We start from the raw sequence: 26242 nt of genomic DNA, 5'->3' as shown, positions 1-26242 counted from the left end.
TACCCATTCCAGGCATAGGCTTAACTAAGCAGACACTGACCAAGTTAGGTGGGAAAGAACATAGCTATTTGTCACCAACCAAACTATAGACAAAGCTCAGAATAGTGCTTGAATTCCATAAACAGAACAAAAAGGAGGAAGGGATGAAAGGAAAGACAGATGAAAAAGAGGCAGAGAGGCAGAGGCAGAGACAGAGAGAAAAAAAGGAAGAAAACAAAGAAAATTAGATAGAGAAAAAGAGATACACAGAAAGGCAGAGATGGAGATATGGTAGAGAGGTTTGTAAAGTCTTTTGTTCATAATCTGAGTTCTGGTTTATCAGACAATTAGGGAAATCTATGTCATAATATAATGTATAACCAGCTGCTGATCCCTAGATTTTCAACATGGTTGACTGAAAGCAAGGCAACTATTGCTGTGAGTGCTCTGAACCATTTAATTCTAGGAAGATCTGCCATTTGAATCCAGTTTATTTTAATTTAATCAGCCAATTCTTGCGTATATGGGTGAAATCTTTCTGGCAGTAAATGGTTGTGAAATAGGCAATATGAGGAGTTTTTCAGGCTACAAGGACACTATTCTTATTTGTTATCCTGAAATTGTACTTTAGGATCATGATTCATAGCTAGTTAATATTTAGATATGGATCCCTCTCCAAATTCTGTCATATGTAACTTTTTAACCCCTATTTCCTGCAGATAATTAGGGAAAAATCAATTAAAAGTGAAATTTCATTTTTTAAAATTTATTTTATTTTAATAAATTACTACATAAGTTTACTGAAGTTATATGATTCATGTTGTCTCCCTCCTTTTTCCCTCCCCCCTCCCAGAGCTGACAAGTAATTCAGTCTGAGTTATACATGTATTTTAAAACAAAACATATTTCCATATTATTCATTTTTGTGAGTGAATAATCTTTTAAACGCAAACCTCCAAATCATATACCAAAATAATCTACTGATAAATCATATTTTATCATTGGCTTTTATACTCCAATAGTTCTTTCTCTAGATATGGATAGCATTCTTTTTCAAAAGTCCCTCAGAATTGTCCTTGATCATTGTATAACTGTTAATAGCAATCTTTATCACATTTCATTGTTCCACAATCTTTCAGTCACTGTGTATGATGTTCTTCTGGCTGCTCATTTCATTCTGCATTAGGTCACATAGGACTATCCAGTTCTTTCTGAAGTGAACCTATTCATCATTCCTTATAGCACATTACCACCATATACCACATTTTGTTAGCCATTCCCCAACTGAGGGACATCCCCTTAGTTTCCAATTCTTTGCCACCACAAAAAGTGCAGCTATTAAAAAAAAAAGAACAAAAAGGTCCTTTCTCATTTTTAAAAATCTCTTTGGGATACAAACCTTGTACTGGTATTATTATAGCAAAAGGTATGCATTCTTTTATAGCCCTTTGGGCATAATTCCAAATTGTCCTCCAGAATGGTTGAATCAATTCATAACTCTACCAGCAAAACATTAGTGGCCCAATTTTGCCAAATTTGCTCCAACATTTATTATTCTCATTTACTGTAATATTGACCCATCTGATTGGTATAAGGTGGTACCTCAGAATTGTTTTAACTTCCACTTTTCTAACCAAAAGGAATTTAGAACATTTCTATATAATTATTGAAAGCTTTGATTTCCTCAACTGAAAACTGTCTATTCATATCCTTTGACAGTTTATCAATTGGGGAATGACTTGGATGCTTCTACATTTGACTTAATTCCTTATATATTTAGGAAATTAGACCTTTATTAGAGAAATTTGTCATAAAAATTTCCCCCAGTTTTTGCTTCCCTTCTTATCTTGGTTGCACTGGTTTTGTTTGTACAAACCATTTTTATCAATATATTCAAAATATTTATTTTACAAATTGTAATATCCTTGCCTCTCCATAGATCTGACATATAAACTATTCTATGTTCCCCTAATTTACTTGTGATATGACTCTTTATATTTAAATCATATACCCATTTTGTCCTTATCTTGATTAAGGGTGTGAGATATTGATCAAACTAATATTTCCATACTGTTTTCCAATTTTCCCAGCAGTTTTTATCAATTACTGAGGTGTATTTAATAGCTGAAGTGATTATTAAATATTCCCTACCTCCACATTTGTAAAAATGTAATGGATGAGATATAGAACAGTCTCATACCAGAGGAGCTGGGAAGATGTTCCTAGGGCATGGTGCCCCTGGTAGGCTCCCAAGATGGAGCATCTTGCAGGAAGCCTAAATGCCTTTCTTCAGATTTTTTAACTATTTTACTCTACTTCACCAGAATGATCTAAATTCCTGGTGACATTTTAGACCCAAAAAAGGTTTTTTGTTTGTTTGTTTTTACTGTACATCAACAGTACAGAGGTTTGTGTTTTTGTTTTTCTTCTGGGCTCCTCTGCCACATTTTGACATTATGATAGTAACAGACTTTGTTAAAAATATGTTAGCCAAGGTTGAAAGATTTGCTATATCTGTAGAACTTGTCACAAGTATTCATGAGTTCATAGATTTTTTTCAAATGTCACAATCATTGGAGATAATAGTCCATAAAAAAGTGGACACCATTTTGGGAACACATTGAATTCCTGAAATTTTATTTCGCTATTGCCTTTTACTTTTTTAGAACATTTGATTTTTCCCCGCCTTTTTTTTTAAATTCCTTGTACTTAAAGTACATATAATCAATATTAATTTTTGATTTTGCAGTAATATGTTTAAAACATATTTGCTATAATATTAATGCATATCCACAAAGCCCTAGACTAAGGCAACCTGTCATTTATTGTTAAATATTGTAAGACTATGATTAATGATTATATCTGATTCCAGAAGAAGGAAACAACAAAAGCCACTACACAGTGCAAAAAGCTCCTTTGATTTTTAGGATTTTCAATTTAGTATTTAACTAGGGATTTTCCCCTGAGTATTGCTTTGGCTGTATCCCATAAATTTTGATATGTTTTGTCTTCATTGTCATTCTCTTCAATGAAATCAGTGATTGTTTCTTTGCTTTGTCATTTGGCCCACCAGTTTTGGAGAATTGGATTATTTAGTTTCCAATTAATTTTTAATTTGTCTTTTCATAAACCCTTATTGATTATAATTTTTGTGGTATTGTGATTAGAAAAAGTTGAATTTATTATTTCTTCTTTTCTACATTTGGTTATGAAGTGTTTATGCACTAGAAGATGGTCAATCATTGTATATGTACCACCTTTTGATGAAAAGAAGGTATATTCCTTTTTATTCCTATTCAGTTTTCTCTAGATGACTTTCAAATCTAACTTTTCTAAAATTTCATTCAGTTCCTTTTCTTCTTTATTTTTTGGTTAGATTTATTTAATTGTGATAGAGGAAGGTAGAGCCCCCCTATAAGGGGGAACCAGAAGCAAAACTACAAAAAGAAAAAAGCAAGCTGACTATTCCCACTTACTGTGCCAAACTCAGAACCAGGGCATTGGTAACCTCAGGATTCCAGGTTGCTGGCTACACCAACAAGAGAGCACCTCAGACCCACTCTTCAAAGTCCCAAATCTTGGCAGTAATGTCTAGAGATCCATACTGCTGGGCACTCCCAAGCTTCCTCTGCATCAGTGAAGTCAGCCCGAGGGCAAAACCCTGTGAATCAGAAGCTAAGAGAGAAATGGCTGGCCAAATACAAATTTCTGAGTCCACTAGTGGGGAAAAAGAGAAAATAACAGTAAAAATACTCTTGACTTACAAAAATTTCTACAGGGAAAAAAGAAGAGAACAGGACCACCAGGATATGGTAAGGTCCAAGGAAACACAAGCAAAATCTCCAATGAGTCTGGCTCTTCTTCCCCCTCTAAGCCAATTCCAATGAGTTACTCTTTTCTTTTACTTGCTCTTTTCTTTTTGTAGTTTTGCTTCTGGTTCCCCCTTATAGGGGGGCTCTACCTTCCTCTATCACAATTAAATAAATCTAACCAAAAAATAAAGAAGAAAAGGAACTGAATGAAATTTTAGAAAAGTTAGATTAAATGTTACCCATCATCAACATTGTCCTCCCCTCCATTGTAATAGCACTCACCATGCCTCCTTATTTGATATACTTTACCATATTTTTACATCTCTCTTCCCATTACTCTTAGTACAATCCTCTCTTTCACTCCTAGTTTTTTAACATATCATCCTAAACAACTTACTACTACATTCTTTATGTATACTTCTCCTATGATAATGATAACAATTTTTGAGAGTTAAATTAACATCTTTCCATATAGGAATATAAATAATCCGACCTTATTGAATCCCATAAATATTATCTTTTCCTTATTTACCTTTTTATGACTCTTGAATTTTGTGTTTAGACAACAAATTTTTCTGTTTGCCTTATCTTTTCTTCAAGAATTCTTAGAAATCTTCTATTTTATTAAATGACTATACTTTTCCCTGAAAGAATATATACTCAGTTTTGATGAGTAGGTGATGCTTGGTTGTAAACCCAGTTCCCTTGCTTTCTGTAATATTATATTTCAAGTCTTGCTGTCATTCCCAATTTTAAATATGCCAGATCCTGTGTAATTCCTACTGGTCCCCATGATATTTGAATTCTTACTTTCTGGCTGTTTGCAATATTTTATTCTTGTCCTGGAAACTCTTGAACCCGGCTATAAAATTCCTGGGAATTGTCATTTGGGGATTTATTGCAGGAAATGATCTGTGGATTTTTTCAAATTCTATGTTAGCCTCTTTTTCAAGAATATCAGGGCAGTACTTGGATGATTTCTTGAAATATGATGTCTAGGCTTTTTTTGTCATGATTTCCAGGTATTTTTATATATTTCATGTAGAAAGTATAACATGAATTAGAGTATAACAGGAGAAAAGGAGAGATCTAGGTAATTTTCTATAATTAAAGAATAAAATAACATTTATTAATTATTTACTACATAAAATAATCCAGTCCTTAAGAGATCATGGGGATGAGGGAAAAGGTCTTTCAAAGCATTAGGAGTTAAGGAAAGTGATTAAGTGGCTTTCTGATTCAATCATTTGTTTCTCTGAAAGATCTGGAAAACTTCTTATATTATAGTTAGTTATGTTAAAGGATAAAAAGAAAGGGGGGAAATATGGAGGAAATGCAGAGTTAAATATAACTGTGCTTGTGAATGGGACTAATAGAAGTAGGCATCAGATTGTATTGGAAACTAGAATCTGATAATTTCTTGTTTACAAAAAATGACATACTTGAAACAATAAGACATATGTGGAGTTAAAATAAGAGCCTACTTCAGAATCTATAATACTTCAGTTTAAGGTAAGAATGGTAAGGATAGCAGTCATGATCTCAGACAAAGCAAAAGCAGAAGTAGATCTAATTAAATGTGATAACTATGGAAACTATGCATTACTAAATAAAGGTACTATAGACAATGAAGTAATGTCAATTACTAAACATATATGCACTGAGATGCAAAGAATCCAAATTTTTTTTCTAAAATATTTTGTTTTCACATTATATATAATACAAATTTTCAACATATGTTTTCTGAAATTATAACATCTAAATTGTTCACCTCCATCTTTTCTTTCCCTCCTGCCTAAGAGCAAAAATTATTTGGTCTGGGTTATACATATATGATCATTCAACACATATTGCCTTATTGGTCATTTTTTGTCATAGAGTATTCATATAAAATGATAACACAAATAAACTGAGGTGAAAAATATTCTGCTTTGGTTTGCAAATCTTTCTCTGGAAGTGGATAGCATTGTTATTAATAAGTCCTTCAGAATTATCCTGGATCATTGTATTGCTGATAATAGCTAAATCTTTCACAGTTGATCATCATACAATATTGTTTAATTTATCTTTCATTGGACCTTTATTGAAGGAAATTTTAATTACATTATGATCTGAAAAGGATGCATTTAATATTTCTGCTTTTCTGCATTTGATTGTGAGGTTTTAATTCCATAATACATTGTCAGTTTTTTATGTATGTGTTAGACACTGCTTTAAAAAAGTATATTCTTTTCCATTCCCATTTAACTTTTTCCAAAGTTCTATCATATCTAACTTTTCTAAAATTCTCTTCACCTCTTTAATTTTTTTGCTTATTTCTGGTTGGATATATCTAGTTCTGAGAGGGAAAAGTTGCGTTTCTTCACTAGTACAATTTTGCTGTCTATTTCTCCTTGTAACTAATATCATCTCTTTTAAAATGTTGGAAAGTCAGAGAAGATACAACCCTCCTTCAATGAGTAGGTGAGTAATATAGTTTGAGTAATTATAATATGTGTCCAAGTAGATAAATACAAACTATATATAAATGCATATTCAATAAATTCAAAAAGAAAAGAGTGTTGAAAATCATCAGGTTAAAGGAAAAGGAAGAAGTATTACATGAGGTAAAACAAAGAGTTTTACAGACATGGAGGTCACCTAAGAAAAGCTAAGCTAATCAGGTCATTTCAAGAGGAATAAAAAAATATGAAGGTAAGGGAAGTAATATTAATTAAACCTAGTAAGGTAGAGGATAAACAGATTGTGTAAGGCTTTAGTAATTATGCTGTATGAATTCTATCCTCAAGGTAATAAGAAATTACAAGTAATTTGAGAATGTCAGTGACATAGCTATTTATGTATCTTAGTAAGATCATCATAATTGCCAAATAGAAAATGGGTTGAAAAGGAAAGATACTTGTAAAAGGTAACATTGACAGGATATTAAAATACCTCACATTCCTATTTCCAAAAGTAATTCCTTCAGTAGGGAAGGGCAAGGTGATGTCATCAAAGATCCACCAAGTGGGTAGGGGTCTGATTCAGTTCAAGTGGGACTTTTTATATACTTAGATGACAAGGAAAGCAAAGCATTATTGTATTTTCAATAAACTGTTCCATATTCCAGGAGGACTAAAACCTGGTCCAATCACATACTACCTAAAGATCTTCTAGAATAATATCTGGCATTCAAATATTTTTGTAGCTTTCACTACATAATCCTCCTGGTATTGACAAGACTATGTGGAAAAGAAAAGAAATCTAGTAATTCTTCCTGCTTAGCAATATCCCTAGTGAACAAAAAGGAAAAAAATGGAAAAGGAGAAAAGCCAGAAATTTTAAGCTTTTTCTTTCTCCTTCAGTAAGTCCACTTTTCAGATATCAAAAATCTGGTCCATGAATTGGGTGATTCTACATATTTGTGGTTCACAGTGCCTCACCAGAAGGGATGATAAGCCAATGGTTTGAAACAAAATCTGAAATTTCAGATACAGAACAGATGATCACACCCCCATAACAGAAACAGATTATTCTTATAATGGAAAGAAGTAAAAATAAATAGAAGCTGTACAAGTAACATCTGGCCTACAATATAGTTGATACCACTTCTGGCACAGTTATCAGTTCATCATTATGAATATAATCAGGGCCATATGTAGAAAAGTGGCTAAGATGTCATGAATTTCTTGCTTTTAACTTGTACCAGAATCTCAATCGATACAAAGGTTTTTCCTGTAATGCCCTTAACTCAGTATTCTCTGACTCATCCAACAAAACTTTCTTCTCTCTGAGAACCTCATCCGAAAGGAAATCTTGGATATCTTTGAGGCCTCTGTAGAAGGGCAGATCCTTTTGTCTATAAGGGTTAAACAAGGATTCTTGGTAACAAATTCAAAAACTAAGAATTAACACCTAGTTAGAGAATTCCATGTCCTTGAAAAAAAGCAATATTCTCCTTAATTATATAGTCATGATTCCACCTCTCTCATACTATTGTAAGTTTTTGATGGCTGACAACTTGCTTCACAAATAATGGTATCCAAGTAGGAGGCATCAGCAAAATTATTACCTTGCTTCTGACCCTAAAGAGGAAAATATTTTATTGTCTAGCCTTGTATTCTCTAAACCCCAGACCACTTGGCCAGAATCATGAACATTATCCAGAAATCAGTGTAGATGAAAATCTTCCTGTATGTTTCCCCTAAGGCTATGCTACATGTCAGCCAATAAACCTAGAGTTCTATCTGTAGGAGAACTTCTCAGAACTTATGATTTCCAAGGTTATACTCTTTTACCAAATTAGTGGCTGCTTAGTTCCAGCTGACTCTTCTGTCAGATAGTATCCTCAGTAAACCAGGCAAACTGATATTTCTTAGCCTCTAGGTAAAGAAGGTTTATCAGGATAGAGGAAGATGAAGTAAGTATTCCTACACCTCAGTCTCCAAGGTGCAGTCTATTGAGAAAAGGCATTAACACTAGAAGCACCAAGGTAGGCATGAATTTTAATATATCATTTCCATTTAACACCAAAAGCTTCCTGTGACCTAACTATCTTTTTAGAGAAGCCATGTCTCATAACATGTTATTCTGAATAATTGGTGACTATATGACACTTAATTATGTGTTTAGCTACAAAGAAGGTTCAGCAATAGGCTTTTGAAAAGATTAAATTAATTAGGGGAAACTTGTAGGACCAGAAGTACAGAAATCATATACTTTTATCTATCTCTTTGTATCTGTTAAAAGTTCAACTCAGCCTGGTACTTACGGTAGCAAATTTCAAAAATATGGTTCTTGCAGGGTTTACAAGGCTTCAGAAAAAATGACATATGAATTGAAAGTCTATATTTCCAAGTATTGAAACCTGTTCTAAACTCCATGTGTAAGCTATAAATTTGTGGGTTACTTGGTATATCATTGAGGGTAATGGAGAAAGGGAACAAGCATTTATATATCACAAACTATATGCCAGATAATATACTAGATGGTTTACAAATATTATCTCATTTGATCCTTACAACTCTGAAAAGTACATCCTATTATTGTGCCCATTTTATAGTTTGGGAAAATGATACAGACAGATGATCCCCAGGATTCTGAGGTCATATTTAAATACAGATCTTCCTGACTCAATGTTCAGTGTTCTATCCACTAAGCCACCCACCTGCCTCAAAGGGGAACTCTATATTTCAAAGTGGGAGATATGGTTTCCATAAAATGTAAAGGTTTCAATAAGTGAATTTCTGGGCTTTCTTCTTAGACCACAAGGAAGTATGTCAGCTGCTTATTTCTGATTGTCCCTGGAATTCTAGTAATTTTCCCTACCTACTGTATTCCCCCAAACTTGAATTAGTGGAATATAACTTGGAATTTCTTTTTTTCTTTTTAAAAACCCCTATCTTCTTTCTTGGAATCAGTACTACATATTACTTGTAAGACAGAAGAGTGATAAGGCCTAGGCATTAAGTGACTTGCCCAGGGTCACATGGCTAGGAAATGTCTTGGGCCAGATTTGAACCTAGGACCTCTTATCTCTAGGTCTGGCTTTCAATCCACTAAACCATTCTGCTTCCCCCATAACTTGGAATTTCTTGAGGATGATTTGTCTCCCTTATACTCTTATATGGATCTAGGCTAGACATTATTATATTATCATGTTAGTGGTATACATTAATGCCGTTAAATAGGATAGCCTCTTTTAGGTCTCTGATAACCAAATATGATGAATGAAGGAGAGTATACATAGCCCTTGGGAAGGACTGTAAGAATGTACCAAAGTCATTCCCAGGTTTAAACAAATTACTTCTATTAGTATCAGGGAAAGGAATAGAGGGTGAGGGGGGAAAAAAGAAAATATTAGTGAGGTCGATAACTCTATACCAGTTACACTGACTTATATAATGAGGTAGCAGGTGACATTTACCTGTTTAGGTAGCAGGTGACATTTACCTTCTTCCCAGGAAGCACAGATTTGTTGGAAGAGGATCTGGTAAAGCAAAATACAATAGATTATTTCCTTTCCATCACTAGTGAAGAAATATATTTCTCCTTTTCAAGGAACCACTAGTGTTTGATATTATTTATATAGGATGGTTTAAATAACTTTAAGGGTTTTTAGTCACAGTTACAGACATAGGAGTTCCTGAAAGAGCCTATTAAGACACTAATTCCTTAGAACATATGATAGTACTTTCTCTCTATGGTCTGACCTTTGTACTTTCTGCTTAAATGATCCATTTTTAGGGGGCAATTAGGAGGTGTAATAAATAGATCACTGGCTTAGAATTAAGTAAATCTCACTTTGTCTCCAGCTTCATACACTTATTAACTGTGTGACCCTGGCCAAATCATTTAAAAACTTCTTGATTCAGTTTCCTCTTTTCTAAAATGAGAGTAACAGTGAATACTTCTGTTGTGAGGGTCAACAATATATTTAAAAAGTGCTTAGCACACTTCCCAACACTGTAGGCACTAAACAATTCCTTTTTTCTGTTTTCTTTCCTTACTTTCCACAAATGAGATGAGGTTTAGAAGATTTCTTAGATTTAATGAGTGCTACAATGCCCTTACAACACAGGTGAGGAATTTTCCTGAATCTTTTCAATTGCATCCCCATTAGCTGGCCTTCAATTGTCTTCATATCAATTCCAATTTCAGTAGCCCCAACCAAATCTCTGGCTGATAAAAGGTGCCATTGATCTCACCTTACTTTGCAGTTCAGCAGGCTCTATGACTGCTTTATCTCCCATTTCCAGGTGACAATAGAACTTCTTGTTCACTCTGACAATAGGATTTGTGGAAGCCAATGTAAATTTTATGTTTATAAGATCATTCGTGTACTTTTATATGGCAGGAGGCTTATAACTAAAATTCTAAGTCATTATGGTTCCTTGCCCACCCCCACCCCCAAAATGGAAAACCAAGAAACAGGCTGGCTATAGGATGTGGTAGCCCTTTTTTGAGAGAATATGCCTAAATCCAATCTATCAAGACAATTTTCAGCCCTTCCTATGCAGAAGGACCTAATTTCAAAGGGAAAAATTATTAGAGGGCTAGGTTGGAATAACTCCCTACTTGAGTAACTGATAGAAGGATAAAGGGAACCCATTTTGAGGTTTCAAAATATTTAGGTGATTTAGTAACAATAAATTCTCTAATAGTTTACCACGCTTATGAAATTTGGCTACTGAGAACATCTCAGTTTTGGTTTTGTTAGATCACTCCTTCAGGAGCCATTTCTCTACATCATGTGTCCATTTGAAATTCTCATGCAACTTATTTAGTTCCTAGATGTTGAAGGAATACCCAACCAATCCCCATCCTCTCAGGGGAAGAAATCATTCTCTTTCATCCTTTCAGGAGGAATCTGGAGTTATTTTTTTCCCATATTTTTACTTGCTTTTGTTTTTGTTTTACTCTTGATGGGAGTTTCCAACATTCTTTCTTCATGTCCATATTCATTCTCCTGGTTCTGATCTCAGAAGGATTCAATTACAGTATCTGAAACTGGAGACTCTGAAACTAGAAATTGATGAGTAAGGGGATGAACATGCAGTGGGTTCCTAGCTGTGACCTCTCGGTTTCATTCACAATCATGAGATTCCATCACATGCACTGTCATTAGCTTTGTATTGCCATTAGTTCTATTAGCTATTTCCCAGATTTTATTGAAACTAAAAACTGAGATCTCTCTCTCTCTCTTTGGTTGCTGAATATGCTGAACCAATTCACTTTTTTATTATGATAATAGCCCAATTTCTTCTAAATGGTCTGATGGGGTACCCAAATAAAACATCCATACATCCTTCTAGAAGACCCCCAACCACATATCTAGGGCATGTTTATATCCCATATACCTGGAAACTCTAGGAGGAAGATGTCATCTTGCATATGTTTTCATGCAAACTATGGATACCCCCAGATCCTCCAATCCCTGAGCAAGATTTATCTGATAAATTATGTGCCTTTGCTAACCATTACATGTTACGACAAAAATATTGTCTATTACCAGGAGTATGGGTAGAACACCAAATTATTTATAAAAGTCCTCACTACTCCCAATAAAGTTGTCATTGATTGCTATCAACATCTCTTGTCTTCCTGATTCCATCTTTCTTATATTCCTTGCCATCTTCTTACCTTTACAAGGACTTTTTTGATCCTTGTAGGACCCCCCAGATATTGACAGGGTATTGACTAGCCAAACCCTGTTGCTTACAGTGGCACCCGAATAGGGATTCCCCAAAGGAAGAGTGAGAATTCCTCACTGAGGGATTATAGGTAAGAAGAACCTTCCCCTGGTGGCATGGAATAAAATTGGAGGAGCAAAAAGGACCAATCAGGAGTCATAGCTGGGAAGGTTCACCAGCCAGGAGGGCTCACCAGGTCATAAGTACCTTAAACTAGTAATAGGTAGGAGTAGAACATGGGACAAGCTAGGTCAAAAGAGAGAGAATTGCTTTTTCATGTACTGAAATCTACACTACAGGCAAGAGACACCAAAGTTAGCAATGCCTCACTATAAAATTTTCTTGATTATGTCATAGAGGCTTGGGAAGAAGTGGGAGAGAGGATTAGAGTGATAAGGTACTGCTTAGACTCCTGTCCAAAACTTGAGAAAGGAAACATAGGATCCAAATATAAGGCTGTTTTCCCCCTTCAGGGTTGATTAATTTAAAAGGTCAAAACCCTTTAATTACCCCCCAAAGGAAAATTTTCCTCCTCAGTATGGTGTAGAATTATTTCCCTCAGAGCACAGTGTAGAAAAACAAGAAGAGGCAGCTAATTGCCCTCTTCCTCCTCTGCTGTCCTAACCACACCTTCACCTTCTCAAAGGGCTTTCTCACAAACCAGTCACTATGATGTTGCCATTACAGCAAACCATAGCAAAAATGCAGAATACAGGTGATGAAATGCTATGATATTTTTCTTTCCCTGTAACAGAGAAGACTAACCTACAGGGAAATCTTATATAGATATATCAGCTTTGCTTTGTTAATGGGTACCTTCTCACTACTTATTAAGAGGACTCTTTACAAATGGTCATAAGGGCTTTTCAACTAGGCAATATTCACCCACCAGATAACCCCAACTTCTCTATTTCCAGTCTTTTTATCCCAAATCAACCATACCATCTGCTCTAATTTACTGGCTATACTCATAAGTCATTGAACAATTCCCCCCAAAAGGTTTAATTATCCCTAACATCACAAAGATTTACTGCAAGGTCACAATGTCACTTATCTTCTAGAGATACAGCCCTCACCTATATAGAAAAGTAAACCTCATTATAAGGACATCCACTCAGTTTGAGAAGACTCAAACTTCAACAAGAGTAATCTTTTTTTTTTTACTCTTCTAATTTTATTTTGAATATTTTTCCATAATTACATGTTTCATATTCTTTCCCTCTCCCCCAAACCTCCCTAAGCCCCCTTAGCTGACACACAATTACACTGGGTATTACATGTATCATTAATTAAGACCTAATTCCATATTATTGATAGTTGGACTAGAGTTATCATTTAGTGTCTACATCCCTAATAATATCCCCATCAGCTCATGTGTTCAAGCCATTGTTTTTCTTCTGTGTTTTTCCTCCCACAGTTCTTCCTTTGAATGTGGCTAGTTTTCTTTCTCATAAGTCCCTCAGCCTTGCTCTGGATTCTTGCATTGGTGCTAGTAAAGAAGTCTGTTATGTTTGATTGTACCACAGTGTATCAGTCTCTGTGTACAATGTTCCCCTTCGATCTACTCCTTTCACTCTGCATCAATTCCTGGAAGTCATTCCAGTTCACATGGAATTCCTCCAGTTTTCTATTCCATTGAGCACAATAGTATTCCATCACCAGCAGATACTACAATTTGTTCAACCATTCCCCAATCAAAGGACATTCTCTCATTTTCCAATTGTTTGCCACCACAAAGAGCATGGCTAAGAATATGTTTGTACAAGTTGTTGTTGTTTTTTTTTTCCTTATTATCCCTTTGGGGTATAGACCAAGCAGTGCTATGATTGGAAGAAAAGGCAGATAGTCTTTTAAAGCCCTTTGAGCATAGTTCCAAATTGCCATCCAGAATGGTTGGATCAATTCACAACTCCACCAGCAATGCATGAATGTCCCGATTTTGCCACAACCGCTCCAACATTCATTACTCTCCCCTGCTGTCATTTTAGCCAATCTGCTAGGTGTAAGGTGATAACTCAGAGTTGTTTTGATTTCTATTTCTCTAATTATTGAAGATTTAGAACATCTTCTCATGTGCTTTTTGATAGTTTTGATTTCTTTATCTGAAAATTTCCTATTCATGTCCCTTGCCCATTTATTGATGTGGGATGGCTTGATTTTTTTTCTACAATTGATTTAGCTCCTTGTATATTTGAGTAATTAGACCTCTGAGTTTTTTGTTATAAAGATTTTTCCCCCAATTTATTGCTTCCCTTCTAATTTTGGTAGCATTGGTTTTGTCCATACAAAAACATTTTAGCTTAATGTAGTCAAAATTATTTATTTTACATTTTGTAATTTTTCTAACTCTTGCTTTGTTTTAAAATATTTCCTTTCCCAGAGATCTGATAAGTATACTATTCTGTGCTCATTTAATTTACTTAAAATTTTCTTCTTTATATTCAAGTCATTCACCCATTCTGAGTTTATCTTGGTATAGAATGTGAGATGTTGATTTAGGCCCAATCTCTCCCATATTGTTTTCAATTTTCCCAGCAGTTTTTGTCAAATACTGGGTTTTTTGTCTCATAAGCTGGGTTCTTTGGGTTTATCTTAGATTGTCTTGCTGAGGTCACTTACCCCTAGTCTATTCCACTGATCCTCCCTTCTGTCTCTTCACCAGTACCATATTGTTTTGATGACTACTGCTTTATAATACAGTTTAAGATTTGGTACTGCTAGGACACCTTCCTCCATATTTTTTTTTCATTATTTCCCTTTAATATTCTTGGTCTTTTGTTCTTCCAAATGAGTTATAGTTTTTTTCTTCCAAATTTGTTATAGTTTTTTCTAATTCAGTAAAACAGTTTCTTGGTATTTTGATAGGTATAACACTAAATAAGTAAATTAATTTGGGTAGGATGGTCATTTTTATTGTTATTTCATCCTACCCATGAGCAATCAATGTTTTTCCAATTGTTTAGATCTAGTTTTAATTGTGTGGAAAGGGTTTCATAATTGTGTTGGTATAATTCCTGTGTTTGTCTTGGCAAAAAGTATTTAATATTGTCTAGAGTGATTTTAAATGGAATTTCTCTTTCTAACTCTTCCTGCTGTGATGTGTTGGATTATCTCAATAAAACCAGCTTGAGAGAAGCACCTTCCAGTTCAAATTTGCAGACCCTGTAACAGTCCCTGCTGATGGAAAAGGATCTCTGAGAGATCAGTTCCAGTAACATGCCTTGGACTTAGTGGGCAGGAGAAAGGGTTTCCTTGTTCCCTTCCCCCATTGTCCAGTCCCTCTATATCACTACTTTACTCTGTGTCAGTGTTGCAAGCAGTGACCCTGTTTACACAGTTGTTTCAGACACGTTATTTCACTTTCCCTTGCAGAGCCATCAGAATAGATTTATTTCATTGAGCATTGTTTAGAAACCATGAATCCATTCCCACCATTACAATGCAGTTGACAACATTATGAACCTTTTGGGTACCTGGTGTTAACTGGAGCCCTGTTTACATGATGGAGTCAGGTTTCTCTAACTTCTCTTCACTCGAGGTCACATTTCTGACTTTGGACTACTTTAGTTTCTGCCATCCTCTGTGGCTCTCTTAGCTCACATTACCCCATGAGGCAGGCAAAGAGAATGGAACAATTTTTAAGATGTCTGGATCACTTTTTCTCAAGGGACATGTTGGTTTTTTGAATTTGAGATGAAAACAATTTAAAAGGCAAGACGTGGGGCCTCCTATCCTCCTAAGTATATTGTGCTGTGTCTAGATATAGGAAGCATTTTGACTCTAATCAAAGTGGCAAAGGAGAAGGGATAGCACCTTTTTTGTTCTCTCCAGCTCTATTCATATTCCAGGAAGTCGTGGATTTATTGGAAGGTTACTATTCAGGATGTTAGGATTAGAAAATCCCAGATTGGTTTCTCTTTGAGAAGTAACTATATATGAACTGTTTCCTCCAAAACTAAATTCTTCTGAACCATTCTATCCACTTTCACCTCTATGTTCACAGTCACTGATATATCTAAAATTTTTAGTATGCAGGATCTTTTCAGCATAAGGCCCCTGGTCTTACTTTCTTTTCTACTCTCATTTTTCCTTCCTTAGGAATATGCCAATGCCAATGAAGGTGTCTATCACCCAGTTAGTGTCTCATCCCTCTCAGCTTTCAAATTCTTATCTCCATCAATCAGGGCTTGTATATAAATCTGGTCTACGTTCCTCACCACTCTCCTCACATTGTCCCTTTGTGTTTGTGACACAATGTATTCTCCCACCAGCTTGCAACAGGAGTTCCAGACCCAACATTGTTGTAACCTATCTAGATTTCTCTACTGACCCAGGAAACATAAATCTACCTCTTTCGCTGTTAACTACACAAGTGTATCTAGTGGCCAGTCCCTAGGGTTTCTCATTTTAAGTTATTTTTCTCACCTGATTTCTCACTCTGGCTTCATCCTTCAGTTTTTAGGACAAACTATTAAGAGGATTCTTACTCAATTGTTTAAACCTAGTCCACTTTTAATGGTCTTTTGATTCTGCACTAGGAATTATCTCAATTACCACTTAGGAAAAAACCAGATAAATGATGCTGTGTAAAAAAATAATCTTGGGTTTGATCTTGTATTACCAGGAAAATACATCAAAGGAGTCAAAAGTCAAACTAGTGCTGGAAACAGATTTGTCTTGTTCTGGAGAAAATAATTGTTATATGGTGTGGGTAGGAAAGAAACCTACTTTTTATTGGTCCTATGACATGCAGACTTAGAAAACTTAGAAAAATAATACAGTGAAGACATGTAGTCATTCCAAATATCAACCATAGTTTTATTCAGATGAACAGATATGATTCAGGGACATGAAATAAAAATGTACAAATATCTCATATAGAAAGGCTCCAGACTTGACAAGACCATAGCTAATGCACACTGCTCCAATGGTTTTCATTTGTCCATTCCTAAGGGAATGAGAGACTATGAAAGCTTCATTTTAGCCAAACCATAAACTCCTTGTTTCCCTGAGTTATCCCTACTTTACTTTTGTATTTTTACTTAAATAAGTCTTAGCACCATAGAATAAAGACATTGTATTTACCTCACTGTCTGAATATTCCCCCAGAAGGGGCACAACAAATAAGGAAAATTAATTTAAACTCACCTGAACAACACTATTTATACAGAAGGTAGAAAAATTATCATGAACAACATTCACTTACAATAGATTAAAAATCAATTGAAGGAAAACTAAACTTTGAGAGAATATCATGTGGACTTCTTCCAAGGATGGTGCTATGGAAGGCTCCCACTGCACTTAGCTCCCCTCACAATGGAATGAACTCATATATAAAATGGGGAAGGATACAAAAAGTTGCATTAAAAAAAATTAAAAGATTTCTTGGACTTCCAGGCTAAGTTGTCCTCAGGGTAGAAGCAAGGGTCTTCTTCTCCTCACAACCAACCAATATGAAGCAAAAGGACAAAAATTAAAATCAGAAGAGTCAAAGGGCTCTATTGTAGGGTGGAGCCTTGAAGGCAAGCAGGGTTTGGGCATTTCCCATGCAATAAGGGTGTAAAATTACACCTACCAAAACATGAACCGATCACCCCTTCCCCACCATACCAGAGTCAGAGCAAGTGCTGGGTAAATCTCTAGGTTCTTGGGAGCTGGCTGAGGGCACCACAGATTTAGCCATCAGGACAGCAAGACTTAGAAATGAAGGATTTGGAATGGGGACTTTGGGCACAGAGATAGGACAGAGAGGAGCTGCACACAGCAGATGCTGTGGAGACTGGAAAAATAGCCTCACGGCAAAACTACTCTGTAGCTCAATACAAAGAGAGTTGCCTGCCCTCCTCACTCAGAATTCTGGCTGGGAATGGAAGAAAAAAACTAACACAGCAATTGCTACTGATACGTAAGAACTACAACCTACAACTACCAAAAAAATAATAAAAAAAAACCTCTGAAATTGGATAACTTCTATGGAGAAAAACAGCAGAGCTCAGAGGAGACAACAGAGAGCAATAAACAAGCAAACACATCCAAAGTTTCCAAAAAAAAAGGAAATTGATCACAAGCTCTCAAGGAACTCAAATTGGAATTTAAGAAACAAGTAAGAAAGATAGAAGAAACTTGGCAAGAAAAGTAGGAAATAGAAATGCAAGTAATCCAAAAATAAAATGACAATATAAAAGTCAGAATTTCCTACTTGGAAAGTATTATGAGTAAGATTAGATTAACTAGTTATTAGGTATTACTCATAACAAAAGAGAAGCCCAGAAATCACATGAAATAATAAGCAAATTGGAGAGTAGAATTGACTTGCTGGAAGACAGTAACAGCAAGATAGACCAAACTGAAAAGGGAAATCAAAATATCATAGCTGAAAACCAGTCTTTAAAGACTAGAATTGGGCAAGTAGAAGTTAATGATTTCAGAAGACAGCAAGAATTAACAAAGCAAAGCCAAAAGAATGACAAAATAGAACGAAACATGAAATATCTCACTGAGAAGGCAAAGGACCTGGATAACAAATATAGGAGAGATAATTTTAGAATCATTGGTTTACCAGAAAACCTGGGGAAAAATAGAGGCTTTGACATCATAATACAAGACATTATCAAAGAAAACTGCCCTGATATTTTTGAATACGAGGACGAAATAGACATTGAAAGATTCCATAGATCACCCTCTACATTAAATCTTCAAAAGACAACCCCCAGGAATGTAATTGCCAAATTCAACAGCTTCCAAGCTAAGGAGAAAATGTTTCAAGAAGCCAGAAAGAGACAATTTATATATTAAGGAACACCAATCAGTATTACAAAAATCTGGCAGCCTCCACATTAAAGGACCACAAGGCTTAGACTATGATATTCAGAAGGCAAGAGAATTGAGTGTACAACCAAGGATTACTTACTAATCAAAACTGACTGTATACTTCCAGAGGAAAATATGAACATATAACAAAATAGAGCATTTCCAAGTATTCCTAAAGAAAATAACAGAATTAAATGGAAATTTGATGTTCAAATCTAAAATTCAAGAGAAATATGAAAAGGAAAATAAGAAAGAGGGGAAAAATTCTTTTTAAGGGCTTCATTAAGGTAAAATTATTTATATTCCTATATGGAAAAAGGATGTTTTTAACTCTAAAAAACTCTTTTCACTATAGTAGTAGATAGATGAATTATCCAAAGGCAGAGTTTGAAGTACTAAGTGGTTTACGATGACGTTTTAAAAAAAAGGTGGAGGGTGGGAATGGAAGATAACACCAAGAAAAACTTGAAAGAAGAAGAAAAATAGAATAATTTATACCTCATGAAGAGGAAAATGGAAGGGGGTGGGGAAGAATAATATTATAAGAAGGAGAAGAAGAGAGTGGTAATAGGTAATACTTAAGCCTTACTCTCAATTCTGAGAGGAAAGAGCAGCTAGATCCACTGGGGTATAAAATTCTATCTTACCCTACGGGGAAGTTGAGAAGAGAAAACCAAGTGGGGAGAGGGGTGGGGAGTATCAAAAGGGAAGGAAAGGGATGGGAAAGGAATTAAATAGACCTTAAAGAAAAATGAGAGATGAAAAAGAAAGGTTGGGGTAGGAAGGAAAGTAAAATAAGAGTGGGAAATAGGGGGACTGATTAAAAAGTGAGTAAAAACACAACACTGGTGTGGAAAAAAGTAGTGAAAGTAGAAAGAGAAAGACTAGAGGAGGAAATCAAAATGATGGAGAATACACATGTGGCAATCATAACTCTGAATGTGAATGGGATGAACTCACAGAAGCAAATTACCGAGTGGATTAGAAACCAAAATCCTGCCATATGCTATCTACAAGAAACACACATGAGGCAGGTAGATTCACATAGGGTAAAGGTAACAGGTTAGAACAAAATTTATTGGGCATCAAAAAAAAAAGAAGGCGGTAATCACAATCATGATATCTGGCAAAGCCAAAGTAAAAATGGATCTCATTAAAAGAGATAGGGAAGGCAATTAGGTTCAGATAAAAGGCAGTATAGACAATGAAGAAATAGCAGAACCCAACATTTATGTACCAAATGGTATATCATCCAGATTTTTAAAGGAGAATCTATTGGAGCTTAAGGAGGAAATAGATAGTAAATCTATACTAGTGGGGGAATTGAACCTTCCTCTACCAGATCTAGATAAATCAAACCAAAAAATAGATAAGAAAGAGGTAAAAGATGTGAATGAAATTCTAGTAAAATTCAAGTTAATAGATATATGGAGAAAAATTAATAGGAAAAGGAATATACTTTCTTCTCAGCACCACATGGTACATTGACAAAGATTGACCATGTGCTAGGGAATAAAAACATTGCACACAAATGCAAAAAAATCAGAAATAAATTAAACTTTTTCAGATTATAATGCAATAAAAATTATAATTATTAAGTGTGCATGGAGAGGTAAACCAAAATTAATTAGAAATTAAATTATATGACTCTCAAAATTGGTTCATTAAAGAACAAATCATAGAAACAATAATTTCATTGAAGAGAATGACAATGAGGAGGCATCATATCAAAACGTATGGGATATATTCAAAACAGTACTCTGGGGAAAATTTATACCCCCAAGTGCATACATCAACAAATCAGAGAGGGAAAAGGTCAATGAATTAGGCATGCAAATTAAAAAAAAAACTAGAAAGAGAACAAATTAAAAATCCCCACAAAAATACTTAATTGGAAACCCTAAAAATCAAAGAAGAAATTAATAAAATTGAAAATAGAAAAACTATTAAATTACTGAATAAGACTAGGAGCTAGTACTTTGAAAAAACAAATGAAATAGACAAAGTATTGCTTAATCTAATAAAAAAGGAAAGAAGAAAATCAAATTAATAGTATCAAAGATGAAAAGGATGACCTCATCTCTTATGAAGAGGAGATTAAGGTAATTATTAAGAACTATTTTGTCCAATTATATGGCAATAAATATGGCAATCTAGGTGAAATGAATGAATATTCACAAAAATATAAATTGCCTAGATTAAAAGAAGAGGAAATAGAATAACTTAATAATCCCATATCAGAAAGAGAAATTGAACAAGCCATCAAAGAACTCCCTAAGAAAACATCCTCAGGGGCAAATAAATTCAAAATTGAATTCTATCAAACATTTAAAGAACAACTAATCCCAGTACTATATAAACTATTTGACAAAACAAGCAAAGAAAGAGTTTTTACAAAATTCCTTTTATGACACAAATATGGCTCTGATTCCAAAGCCAGGCAGACCAAAAACAGAGAAAGAAAAGTAAAGACCAATCTACTTAATGAATATAGATGTAAAAATCTTAAATAGGACACTAACAAAAATATTCCAGCAAGTGACCACAAGGATTACTGACTATGATCAGGTGGGATTTATATCATGAATGCAAGGATCGTTAATATTAGGAAAACCATCCACATAATTGACCATATCAACAGCCAAACTAACAGGAATCACATGATTATCTCAAGAGATGCAGAAAAAGCCTTTGACAAAATACAACACTCATTTCTATTGAAAACATTAGAAAGTACAGGAAATCTAAAACCATCAAAAATTATCATCTGCAATGAATACAAATTATAAGCCTTCCCAGTGAGATCAGAAGTGAAGCAAGGATGTCCATTATCACCTCTATTATTTAACATTGTACTAGAAACTCTAGCAGTAGCAATTAGAGAAGAAAAAGAAATTAAATGGATTAAGACAGGCAATAAGGAGACTAAACTATCACTCTTTGCTAATGATATCATCTTCTACTTAAAGATCTACTTAAGGAATCCTAGAGAATCACTTAAAAAGCTAGTGGAAATAATCAACAACTTTAGCTAAGTTGCAAGATACAAAATAAACCCACCTCAATCATCAGCATTTTTATATATTTCCAACACAACTCAGAAGTAAGAGTTAAAAAGAGAAACTCCATTAAAATCACCTAGATATTATAAAAAATTAAGAATCTATTTGCCAAGACAAAAACAGGAATTATATGAACACAACTAGAAAACACTTTCCACACAATTAAAACTAGATCTAAATAATTGGAAAAACATTAATTGTTCATGGGTAGCATGAGATAACATTATAAGGATGACAATCCTAACCAAATTAATTTACTTATTTAGTGCCATACCTATTGAACTACCAAAAAACATTTTTATTGGATTAGAAAAAAAATTATAACTAAGTTCATCTGGAAGAACAAAAGATCAAGAATATCAAGGGAAATAATAAAAAAAATGTGAAAGATGGGGGCCTAGTACCGGATCTTAAACTGTACTATAATGCAGTGGTCATCAAAATAATATGGTACTTGCTAAATATCGAAGGGAGATCAATGGAATCATCTTGGGGTAAATGCCCTCCACCAGATAGAATACAATAAACCCAAAATTCCAGTCTTTTGCGACACATTCCCCACTGTTTGAAAAAAAAAAAACTGCTGGGAAAAATTGGAAAACAGTTTGGGAGAGATTAGGTCTAGATCAACTTCGCACACCCTATACCAAGATAAATTCAGAATGAGTAAATGACTCAAATATAAAGAAAGAAACTATTAGTAAATTAGGTGAACATAGAATAGAATAGAAATAGAAAGAAATATAATAGAAAGGAACAACTTTAAGACCAAGCAAGAGATAGAGAACATTAAAAAATTTAAAATGAATAATTTTATTGAATTACATTAAAAAGTTTATGTATAAAGAAAACCAGTGCAACCAAAATTAGAAGGGAAGAAAGAATTGGGAAAAAATATTTATAACAAGAACCTCTGACAAAGGTCTAATTTCTCAAATTTTTAAGGAACTAAATAAATTGTACAAAAAAGTCAAGCCATTCCCTATTTGATAAATGAGAAAGGAATAGGAATAGGCAGTTTTCAGATAAAGAAATCAAAACTAAGGATAAACACATGAAAAAGTTTCTAAATCTCTTATAATTAGATATATGCAAATCAAAACAACTGAGGTACCACCTCACACCTAGCAGATTGGCTTATGTGATAGCAAAGTAACAAAATAAATCTTTGAGGGGATAAGTAAAAACTGGGACACTAATGAATTGCTGGTGGAGTTGTGAATTGATCCAACCATTCTGGAAGGCAATCTGGAATTATGCCAAAAGAGCTTTTAATGATTGCCTGTCCTTTGATCTAGTCATACCACTGCTGGGTTTGTGCCTCAAAGAGATAATATGAAAAAATACATGTACAAAACTATTCATAGCCATGCTCTTTGTGGTAGTAAAAATTGGAAAATGAGGAGATGTCTTTCAATTGGGGAATGGCTGAAGAAATTGTGGTATTGTGCTAAAAGAAATAATGAACTGGAGGAATTCCATGCGAACTGAAACAACCTCCAGGAATTGATGCAGAGTGAAAGGAGCAGAAGCAGATAAAGTTATACACAGAGACTGATAACACTGTGTCACAATTGAATGTAAGGGAATTCTCTGCTAGGAATAATGCAGTGATCCAGGACAATACTAAAGGATTTATGTGAAAGAACACTATCCACATGCAGAGAAAGAACTGTGGGAGTAGAAAAGAAGAAAGACATTTACTTGATCATATGGTTTGATGGGGATATGATTGGGCATGTAGACTGTAAATGATTATTCTATTGCAAATATTAATAATATGGAATAGTATGGAAATAATTCTTGATCAATGAACTTAAAAAACCCAGTTAAATTGGATGTTGACTATGGAAGGGGGGAGACAAGAGGGAAAGGAAAGAACATGAATCATGTAACCGTGAAAAAACATTCTATATTAATTAATTTAATAAAATATGTTTTTAAAATGTCATGCTCATTTTGATTAAGAGAATCATATTTGAAACCTAATGATTTACAAATTACTAAGATGACATGCTAGAGTGGAAATTATTCCTCACCTGAATAAAACAAATGTATTATCAAATAAATAAAACAGAATAATTATTTTTTGCCAAAGAAATAGAAAATATGGACATGGTTAGAAGATATACTTAGTTACAAGCAGGGGCAAAACATTATACTTAATTGCAGTGTAGATAAGATAATATGAGAGAGTATATTGTAATAGACAGATAGACTACATTATGCCAAAATATTTTTACAAGAATAAAAGCAAATGGATGCAGTGAAATAAACTGAGTGCTCCTATAGATTTAATATTTGTATTTGAGCAAATTCTCCCCCTTTTTAAATTGTTTCATTCCCTTTCTTTTGAAGGTTCACTTTTTTTGTCTTGCCTTAGACCTTTGGCAATTACTATTTTTATTTAGTTTCATTTTTTTTGAGGAGTGTTAAATAAAGCTAAAGAATTATGGAGAAAGGAATATCTTCAGTTACAGAATTCAAGAACCTAAATGGAGTTTTTGGCAACTAAAATGTCCTGTGTTGCTTCATGGCACTAAGAAAACCTTATTTTCCTGCTTATTTTCTTCCATATATCACTTTCCATATCTATCCAACAAAATTCCTCCATTTTTTATTAGCAGAAAATAAGGTTAGGTAATATTAAAGTACATGGCTATCTTATCAAAAGAAACAAGGATTGCTGAAATAAGAGAGAATACAGGTACTGTTGGACTGTATTTATGCAGTTCTTATAATAGATATTTATGTCATCAATAAATGGAGATGCCCTTGAAACCGACATGAATGTGGCTAAGAGAATAGAATTAGAGAAATAATACTCCATGCCCAACAGTGGAGTTGGATAGTGTGGCCATAGCTCCCTCTCTTCATTACACTATCTTTAATTCCCATTCCCCACAACTCCTTTTGATGAAAATAGTTGCAAATAACTTTTTTGTTTCTTTGCCATAAACTTAACTATGACTTTTCAATTGTAAAACCAGACACTTGATGTTCTGAAACTCCCAACAGAATAAGGCTTCTCTCTAATTTTCTGGCTTTGTTCCCCTTCTCTAGCACAAAAAGAAATCTCTTCCTGGATATATACTCTTAGAATAATAAGTCTGCCAGCTACTTAATAGTTAAAAAATCCTATTTTAATTCAGATAAACATATACTTCTTGATATAATTAACCCAACTTAATAACTTCAGAAACTGTCAAATACTGTTTTCTGTATATACACTTCCATGATGACTTGATGAAGTTGGCCTTATGTTCAGATCAGCCACTGTCAAGCATTTTTAGTTGTTTACCTCTTATAATGGACTAACATATTCTTCCAAAATTATGCAGATGAGGACAAGGTAATTATATTTCTATAGTACGTTTTACTTTCAACCAGAAAAGTAGCAATATTTAGAAGTTTACGTTGTCAATACATGAGAGGCGAAGTGGGAGGTATTAAGTAAGTCTATTACAAAGTTACAAAGTTTGCAAAATTGCTGGGAGATGGTTACAGAGAGAGAGAGAGAGAGAGAGAGAGAGAGAGAGAGAGAGAGAGACAGAGAGAGAGAGAGAGAGAGAGAGAGAGAGAGAGAGAGAGAGAGAGAGAGAGAGGAGAAGAGAAATACCTAACATATTTCTATTCTCAATATTCTCAATATAATAGAAGAGAATCTGGTCCACTAAAACCATAAAAAATAAATTTTATGGATTTTAACTATCCTAATTGCTTCATCAAAACCAGACCAATATATAACTTTGAAGAAAAGAATAGCTCCATAAAGAGAAGTCCATGGTATCTATTTAGAAAAGATGACATTTTCTGTTATAACATAATACCGTACATGAGAAGAAAAACTTTTAGCCTTTCCATCATCACTATAAATAAGCCCATCTTCTATTTATGAATACCTAAACCTATTAATTCTTATTCTTATTTGTTTTATTAATAGCAATAGGCTCTTTGCTCTTGCAGTAGAAGATGACAATGACAATGAAAGCAATCACTGAGAAAAATGTAGGTCATTTATATAATACTGCATGTCTATTCCATGCATTCAAGGTAATTGCAACAAATTGTCATGGCCCTGGAAATCAAAATTTAATCCTTGGTTTCTGGGAAGGAAGAGGTGATTTTTCAAACTCATTCCCTATTTTGCAATGAAAGGCAATCTTCAGCAATTTGGCCAGATGATAGAAATTTATTTAACAGTTAGAAATGTTAAAGTCTGGGCAGCTGGGTAGCTCAGTGGATTGAGAGTCAGGCCTAGAGATGGGAGGTCCTAGGTTCAAATCTGGCCTCAGACACTTCCCAGCTGTGTGACCCTGGGCAAGTCACTTGACCCCCATTGTCCACCCTTGCCACTCTTCCACCGAGGAGCCAATACACATAGGTTAAGGGTTTAAAAAAAAAAAAA

The sequence above is a fragment of the Gracilinanus agilis genome, chromosome 3 (genome assembly GCF_016433145.1).
Source record: "Gracilinanus agilis isolate LMUSP501 chromosome 3, AgileGrace, whole genome shotgun sequence".
In the NCBI taxonomy this organism is placed as follows: domain Eukaryota; kingdom Metazoa; phylum Chordata; class Mammalia; order Didelphimorphia; family Didelphidae; genus Gracilinanus; species Gracilinanus agilis.
The sequence above is the reverse complement of the archived record's forward strand: the minus strand, read 5'-3'. Positions refer to the sequence as shown.